This window comes from Tenrec ecaudatus, chromosome 13, assembly GCF_050624435.1.
Source record: "Tenrec ecaudatus isolate mTenEca1 chromosome 13, mTenEca1.hap1, whole genome shotgun sequence".
Lineage (NCBI taxonomy): Eukaryota > Metazoa > Chordata > Mammalia > Afrosoricida > Tenrecidae > Tenrec > Tenrec ecaudatus.
Window position 1 is genome coordinate 108487979 of NC_134542.1, and position 9409 is coordinate 108497387.

The window sequence follows — 9409 nt, forward strand, 5'->3', positions numbered from 1 at the left end:
AGAGTTGAACCCTTCTCCATGACAAGAGGTTTAAAATGTTTTAACGTCAAACTCCCAGTTCCGGGTTTCACAGACTATTTATTTACAATGAAACTGAAGTCAATGAGAGGCAGAAATGGGGTGTTCATTTGCTCATGGTTCTCCAGTCATAATATTACACAATTCTCCTTCCCTGGGAGTTCGCAATATCAGAATTAGAGAGTCAAAACACAGATTCACTGTTATGCCTTCCAATTAAACAGCTAATGAGCTAGAATAATGACCCTTTCTCCTAACGGGTTGTAAGAATAATTAGATTTAAAAAATACTTCACACATGAATGAAATCACAGTGCTGCCAGTCAGCGAACGTAAAGAAAGAGCAAGACACTCAGTGCTCACAATGATGAAAGCCATTTTGGTGTATGGATTATAAACAAGAGGGGTGCTCTATTAATCACTGTCCAATATCACTAAGATCATAAAAAACAGGAGACACAGAAATAGACCACTCATAGGACATTTTTATTCAAACCATTCTTGCAATAATATTTCAAAAATGTACTGGGAATACATTATTCAAACATAATTGAGAAGATTGCAATGCCTGAAGAATTAATCTGCATATAAATCTTAATCATACCCTGCTGGCCACGGGGATCTTAAAATAAATTGGTCTGTCTGTGTACTTACCCCAAGAATAGCCATAGGGCAGATAACAGGACTCACGCCTAGAAGTTGATACTCTGATTACTATGATATTTGAATTTTTATCAGAATCTTTCCTTTTTGAGAGTTTTAAAGTGGTGGCAATGTTAGATTCAATTCATGTTATCTAAAAATGCTGATTTCTTCTAAGGCTGAGTTCTGGATTTAGATTTATTAGCCAATGTTATAAAGAGATTCAAGCTAAAATATGACTTTATTGAATGCTTAAGTAAATTTATGATCATTTGTGTAAGAGTCAAGTAATATGTTAGAAGTTTCTGATATAGTTACTCTTAATACCTGATAAAGAAGGCATGTTCCTGATCATGAGTATCATATGTTTTTGTTGCTGTTAATTCTCAGGGAATTCAACTGAGGCTTGATAAAATTGTGAACACCAAGTGCAATGGTACTCCTTAAGAGACCCATATGGGAGCATTGAGCCTGTTGAGAGCATTTTGCATGTAAACCTTTTTATAATGTCCCCTGCATTATAGCTGTACTGGCTTTCAGACAACTTTTATCTATCTCAAAATAATTATGGCGAGGAATACAGCTCATATGCAATTTTTAAAATCCGGTGAACTAGAGGAAAACAACTTTATGTTCAATTTCTTGGTCTGTTACCGTTTAGAAAATGAGACCAGTATTACCTGATGACTTATAAATGCTTATAAGCACTCAATAAATTAAACTTAGGGTGAGAGCTAGTTAGTGTTACTAATTTCAAACCCAACTTTTTTCAGGTGATGTTTCTGTATATTAGATGCAGCTGATATATTTTTTGGAAAGTTCCTTTTTTTAATTAAATACTTTATTGGGGACTCTTACATCTCTTACCACAATCCATACAGTCATCCAGTGTGTCAGCACATTTGCATGTATGCTGCCATCATCATTTTCAAAGCACTCTCTTCCCACTTGAGCCCCTGATACCAGTTCCCCATTTCTTCTCTCTCCCTCCCTCCCTCCCTCCCTCAGAAACCCTTGATAAATTACAGACTATTTTTTCATATCTTACATCATCCTCTGTTGCCCCTCACCCACTTTTCCATTGTTCATCCCCCTGGGAGGTGAACCCTTGTGATAGATTTCCACTTTCTGCCCCCACCCTCTCCTAAGCCTCCTGGTACCTCTACTCTCCTTGTTGGCCCTGAGGGGTTTACCTATCCTGGATTCCCTGTCTTTGGGGCACTTATCTGTAGCAGTGTGCATGCTCTGGTCTAATCTGATTTGTAAGGTAGAACTGAGGTCATGATAGTGGGGGGAAGGAAGCACCAAAGAACTAGAGGAACGTGTGTTTCATCGGAGCAATACTGCTAATGTCATTCTTTAAGGGCCTGTAAAAGATCAACACAAATTACTTTGGAAATGGTCATCGGTTTCCATAATTGTCCCAGAGCAAGCACCTTTTATGGAAAGCAGTTGGATATCTGATACTTTATAATAGAAATTGTTTTTATGTCCTTGCAAAGACTACCCTATAGAAAAATATGTTCCTTTTTTAAGGCCTTGACTTTCTGATTCTTATACTACAAGACGATTGTTTTACTTCATAATTTCCAAAGCTTATTTCACATTTCGCTGTAAAAATTTCTCTGTAGTAATTTTTATCACTGAGTTCACAGGGGACCAAATGGTGTGCCTTCCCTGATAAATTGTGCTGCCATAGAGTAACATTAATTATTTCTGCTCCATCTAGCAGACATCAATATCAAAAATTTCCCTCAGTTTTCATCTTATGGTTGAGATAAACCCATACATCATCCTTTTAAAATGAATGGGATTGAATCATGAAAAATGTTTATGATTGGCAGGCTTCATGGTGGGTGCAAATAGGCCTTGGTCAGCAAAGACCTCACAGATTTATTTTCCTGGTCAAGCTTTTGCACACAATAACTCAATCCTTCTTTGTAGTGCAACTTTTAGAGGTCGGAAGGTGATAGTCTGTAAGCATGAGCAAGCAGAATTTCTGGACCCTATTCCCCTGGGTTTTTTTTTTGTTTGTTTGGTTGGTTGGTTTGGCTTTACTTGCTTCATGAAACACAAGGAGGCACCTTAGAGTTATAAAAGCCAGAGGGTTTGTATCTTATTTCTCTGGGTCATGGGAGTTAGTCCAAGGTCATTGCTGGTGTCTTATGGAACTGGTTAAAATTTTGCATGGGAAAGGATAGCTGCTGGAGCAGAAACAATTTAAATGTAGGAATAGCCCCAATAGACTTAATGAACCCATAACGACCAATTTCTGGACAAATGCAGTCCACTCAGTGGGATTTTCCTAGATCACAGTTATTGACAAAAAGGCATCCATGAAGGCTAAAGGTGATTTTTTTAAAAAGGAGCAATTTCATAATTGTCCGTGTAAATGTCCTTCTCAAATTGAAACTAAACTTTCTGTTCTCATCTTTGGATAATGAAACTTTTGCAATGATTGTAGATCAGCCAAACTAAAATTTGGTTCTGTGGGTATTTTTGTTCTTAAGTCTAATTACCACTGATTTTGTATGACTCGTTTCTGCTTCTCAAAGCTTAAGCAAATAATGAAGAAGATACCTTTTTATCACAACTTTTGAATTTATTTTTTTCTCTCCTGTCCTAATATGGAAGTCATTTGATATGTCTCTATGATGGGCAACTACAAGGTGGCTTCCAAAGTTCATGGGAAAATTCCATTATCATTTAACTCCACTTTTCCCAGAGCATTTTGAAGCTCTTCCCTATATCACTGAAATGTCATGCATAAATTGAATTAAGTTTCTCGTTCAATTTTCCAAATTTTTATCTAATATTTTATACCTATAGGCCTGGCGAGGTTTCTTCTTCTTCTTCTTTTTTTTTTTTTTTTGCTTTTTGAGTCAATATTGTGTTGTTGTTTCTTGTGAAATATTAATTAGGGAAAATATGTTGCTCTACATGCTATTTTAGTGTAATACCTAGAAATAGATTTTAATCACAGTCCTAGTAAGCTTTCTGTGTAAGACCTGTGAATTCAGGCAGAACAAGTATTGGATCTCCATCTTGCCAGGGTGAGAAAGAAGCCAAGTGAGTTCTTTTCAACTCCACACCTTATAGCATTCTTTCGTCCCTGAATCTAAGCAGCAATTCTGCCTTCTGACGTTCTCCAGGCATCCTTGGGCTTCATTAACTTGATCAGCCACTCTGAGTACTTCTATTCTCTGTACTTTAAACTAGTCTCCAACCCATCCTTTTTTTCTTCTTCCTTGAAGTTCTTTCTAAAAACATTAATGAATATGCATTGATCCTACAGCAGGAGTTCATAACGAATTTAAGTTCTTCCTATACATAGTTATGTTTTAACTGACTGCCTTTTAAAGCCAATAGCCCTCTTTGTTAGCCCATTGATCTCAGTCAGCTTAAACCTAAAATTCTCACAGAGTCCCTGCCCATCCGAGGGAAATTCATTCTGGGGCAGCGTTCTCCCTAATCGCAGATGAAATCTAGCTGTAGTTGTCGGATGATGCTCTGTCTTTCTTTTCTCTCTGCTTTTCTATCTTTCAAAGTGCTCATCTGAAAGGGGGCTCAATAAATATTTGTTGACAAACTAATTGCTCTATTTACTTGGTTAAGGCATTTAAAAATGATTTCACATATTGAAACTTGGTTTATATGTCAGTGTGCAATTGATTACTGTCAACAAAGACAATTACTGTCTCAAAATACATCTTCCCTTTCAAATGTGGATATTTTTTTTAAGGTAAAAACACAAAATGTGCTTTCCCCAAAGGCTAGTATTCATTGCAAGTCATTGATTGTCTAGCCAAACAATAAAATCGCCCACAAGGGCTTGTAAGTCAGTGTTGTTGCCCTTTTTACCTTTGTTAAACAATGAAAAATAAGTCAGAACAATCCAGAAATAAACCCAACCTATGCCAGGTTTTAAAAATCGCGGACATACCTATCCGCCTCTTATGGATTTTCTGAGTTCCAAATTAAGAAGGAGGGTCAGCTGAGAAAACTCTTCCAGGCTAAGAGCTCAAATGCACCCCGACAGGCACTTTTCTGCAGTCCTCTCTTTGAAAACCGGCGAGGGTCCCGCATTTCACTTTTCCAGAGGTAACACGACTCTGACGGAAGGTTTTAAATGAAGTAAAACCCCTCTGACACCAAGCAGCTGACACAAAGCATGCAGGCTTCAAAAACCTGCCGCTCTGGTAATCTTAGCCGCAATTTATGAAATGGGAAAGAATCGCCTCTCACAAAGAGGGGGAGACATTATTCATCTCAAACCTATGCAGTCCAAGCCATGATTTCGCTGTCTGTAACCTCTTCATAGAAAATGTCTTCTCCGTGAATTTGAATTTACGTATTGAAAAGCAAATTCAGAAAGGAATGGTGAAAGCATTCTGAAATGTCACTCTGGCAAGAGTGTCGAAAGTCTTCATCTGCCTTTTAATGTGTGTTTCTTTAACGTCTCCAAGAAAAGATAAAATATTTTCCAAGCTTGAAGTGAAAAATATTGGGTTGTAAAATAAGTTTAAAAGGCATTCAGGGTGGATGATACCTTCAGGACCAAGGGTGTGAGGGACGATGCTGGGAGAGTGGAGGGTGAGTGGGTTGGAAAGGGGGAACTGATTACAAGGATCCACATGTGACCTCTTCCCTGGGAGAGGGACAGCAGAGAAGGGGGGAAGGGAGACTCCGGATAGGGCAAGATATGACAAAATAACGATGTATAAATTACCAAGGGCATATGAGGGAGGGGGGAATGGGGAGGGAGGGGGGGGGAAGAGGACCTGATGCAAGGGGCTTAAGTGGAGAGCAAATGCTTTGAGAATGATTGGGGCAGGGAATGTATGGATGTGCTTTATACAATTGGTGTATGTATATGTATGGATTGTGGTAAGAGTTGTTTGAGTCCCTAATAAAATGTAAAAGAAGAAAAAAAAGGCATTCAACCTGTTGTAAATGATATTGCATTCAATGAGGGACTTAACGCATGAAGAAATATTTTGAAGCTTTAAGAAACAAAGGCAAAATGGTCTCTATACTTATGCCAAGACAAAGTCGTTTCCTTGAACTCATAAGAGAAAATTTTTATATAGAATATCCATGAATCATAGAGAGAACTGACCGGTAGAACCAACAATCAGTCTCTCTGACTCCGAATAGGGCAGCTTTCTGTAAAGCATTAGCCAGTTCTTGTCAGGGAAAAGAAACATGGATTTCTAATCTATGCCTAATCTGCTAATGACCTTCCTTTACTCGAACTGAGGGGGAAAAACAAAGAACAAATAGACCTGTTGGAGTGGATTTTACCACTAACGGCAGCTCTTTATTGCATAAGTGCTCAAGGACAAACAGGTAAGGGATGTACCTCCATAGGCACTCTCTGTATCAAGTGTAGTAAGTGCCCTCTTGATGCGAAACATCCTTTTCCTAGGAAAGCCCAGTGCTTGGAACTCATCCTCCGTTCCCCCAGAGCACGATGTGGTAGCCTGCTCCCAGCAAGGTGACAGTCGTGGACACTCTGCGGGGCAGTTTGACACCATCCTGAGGCGTCCTTTGAGTCAGAATCAGCTTGATGGGAGCAGATTGGGTTTCTTTGGGTGTTATTATTATTTTAAGTAACAGCTTTATGAAAGTCTAATCTCCACACCATAAAGTCACACAATTAATTACTTTGAATACTTTCAGGACCCTTCCTGGGGCTATCACGCTAATCTAATTTCAGACTTTCACGTTATCCAAGAAGAACACGTATTTTAGTCACTCTCTGTTCCTAGTACCAGTGTTATGCATTAGATTTCTATGAGACTGGTATGCATATCTCTTTCAAAGACATGTGTATTGTCATTCAGAAAAGTTAGGCCTTTTCCCCAGAGACAGCTAACTAACATCCACACATCACATGTAAGTATATATCACATGTAAGCAGTGCTCTAGTAGACAAACCTTGTAAGTCTGAGATATATATCAGGCTTAAAATGTCATATATATATATATATATATATATATATATATATATATATGATACAGCGATTATTTATTTGTTTGTTTATTGCAAAGCACATAGCTATGAGCTAGGAGGATTGATCCTCAGATGTGACTCTGTGTAACTGTGGCTTACACTTGATGGGCCAGGGGACAGTGACGTGACATATATGCATAAGGATTTCTTTAAACATTTTGTGTTGATGCACTTTCAGCGGATCAGGCTCTGCACACAGTGGCCATGAGTTTGGGGTCCTCGGCATGATTGGCAGGAGGTTTTCCTCAAGGGGCATGTGCCAGGTCATCAGAACATCAGAAACGGGCAGCCCAACTCTGTCAGAGCTGAAGGTACACAGTGCACATTTGTCCTTGCAGCTGCTGCTCTGGTGTTTAGATTTTCTTAAGTCATTGCTTTCTACCACTTCTCCAACCTCACTGAGAAATTAATGTATTTTTTGTACACATTTAGTTTTATTGTAACAAAGCAACTTGTACACTTTTAACGTTTAAAACTGAGCATCTTTCCTTTCCAGTGAAACAAAAAGAAAATTTAAAAATAAACAGGAACAAAATTACAATAGAGAATGTCAATTCCAAAGAAGATCCTACAGGTTCTGCTGATTCTCCCATCGAGTGGCAGGGCTCAAGTCATCATTAGGAGAGAATTTTATTTTAAAAGTGTCATCTTAAACTGCAAGGATGTCCGTTAAACATCACAATTAAACATGCCAAAGGAGAAGCCATGTTGTCAAAATGCCCACTTAACCCACCCAAACATCTCAAACCCACCCTTTGCTGACCTTCTATAACCCCCTTTTTTAAAGTTTTTTTTCTTTTTTTAAACAAGAGAAGTAGACAGATACATGTTGGTAAATGCTAACTGTCCATATTCACATAGAGACACAGTGTAATCTCTGCGCCCAATGTACAGAGGAAGGAGGAAAGAAGCTAGCGTTCTAGGCACTACTACACAGGGGCCTAGCACCCTCTAGTTGTCAGCAGGGCCAAGGGAGCAGAGGGTTTTGTTTTCCCACAGAGCACGGTGGTGTGTTGATTCCATAGTTTTTGTTGAGACAGGAAGGGACAAAAATTAATTTGAACACAAGGGGGTAGAGATTCTTTTCCACTGTATTCTGCACAAGGTATTATTCCCCCACCCCCAAATAAGTTGAGAACCATGGTGTAGAGAAAAGAGACCTCAAGGACAGGGTGACTGAGCACAAGAGGAAGAAAACAAAACAAAAACAAAAAAGACTGCAACTTGCTCCCAGGGACTGAAGAAAATTTAAAAGGTTGGAATCCATCAGTGTTCTGTTAGTCATCCTCTCCTTCATCCTCCTCTCCTTCCTCTCCCTCGTCATCATCTTCATCTTCTTCCCCTTCGTCTTTATCCCCTTCTTCATCAATATCTTCTAAACCTTCTTCTTCTTCATCGTCGTCATCATCTTATTCTCCTTCACCTTCCTCATCATCCATATCAGGAACCAAGTAGTACTGTAATGGATTTGGCCAGATATCATCTTTGATGACTTCTCCTAATTCATCTGCGCCTGCATCAGACTGGTCGGTAAACCAGGTAAAGAAACTCTCAGGTCCGTCATGCTGCCCCTTCCTGTTAGCTTTGTTCTGTGTTTGACTGGAACGTTTCGTCAAGTCATTTCCAGATTTCCATTTGATTTCAGTTGATTTTGAAGATGGATCACCACTCTCCTTCAGATGAAATTCTTTGGAGAGAACTTTATTTTCAAAGTAAGGATTTTCATCAAAATAAAAATCTATTCTGTAACCTGATTTAATATCTTCAAATTCTGTCACTTCAACTCTGGTCAAATAATGCAGAGCCTCTTCATCCTCTTCCCCAAGCATTGCAGACACTTGCGTATGGTTGACAAATGTTGTTACTCCAAAATTTGGGATTTTGGCGATCAATTCTGACCTCTTCTGAAAGAATGGTTGGCGGAGTTTGCTATATTTCTGTTCTACTTTTAAAATCTCTTCACTGCCTTGTTCATTAAGTCTGTCTATTTCATTTTGTACCTCATCAATATGTTCAATTGCTTCCTGCTGTTCTTTTTCTTCCTTCGGGGGATCCGGGGTCTCCTGCACCTTAGGTTTCTTCATTTGCGGCAGGCTCGAAGGCTGGCGTTTAGGGGCCATGCTGCTTGCTGTCGGCCAGCGGAGCCTGAGGGACGCGCGAAAGAGCCGCAGGCCTCCGGGGGAAACCCAATTAATGTATTTTTTAAGACTAATCTGATATCTCAACCCTCACCCAGCAATGAAGATCCTAGAGATAGCAGTTTTGACAAGATTCCCAATTGCCCCTATTTTGTAAATAAAAAATTGGAGCACAGAAAGAAGATGTAATTTTCTCCATATCAAACCTTTTGCAAAGTAAAGTGAGGGAGCCTCATTGAAAGTTAGACAGGCTTCCTATATTACTCAGCATTTTGCTCTGTGTTAAAAAGTGCTTTACATAACATAGGATACTGCAAGGGAAAGAGGGGAGAGATTTAAGTCCCTGAATAATTTTTTTTCCCTAAAAGCATACAGAGCGCCAAGCATATGCCAAGTCTTCTACCAGGAAATGGAGAGAAATAGAGTGAGATGCTATCAAGGACTTCTCAAAAGCATTGGTGAGAACTACAGGAAACCCTCCCTCACCAGAGTGGGTAACTGAAAAGACAAGGAGGGGGGGCGGTGTACTGTGCTGAGTGTGGGTTTGGTCTTGAGGTAGTCTGCTTGGAAATCCCAGAGAGCAAGTCTAATTATAA

The 9409-nt window shown here is 39.3% G+C and overlaps 1 pseudogene; it reads right to left on the reverse strand.

Moving 5' to 3' along the window:
- Nucleotides 1-7718: 7718 nt before the first annotated feature.
- On the reverse strand, nt 7719-8856 carry LOC142424292 (protein SET pseudogene; annotated as a pseudogene).
- Nucleotides 8857-9409: the final 553 nt, after the last annotated feature.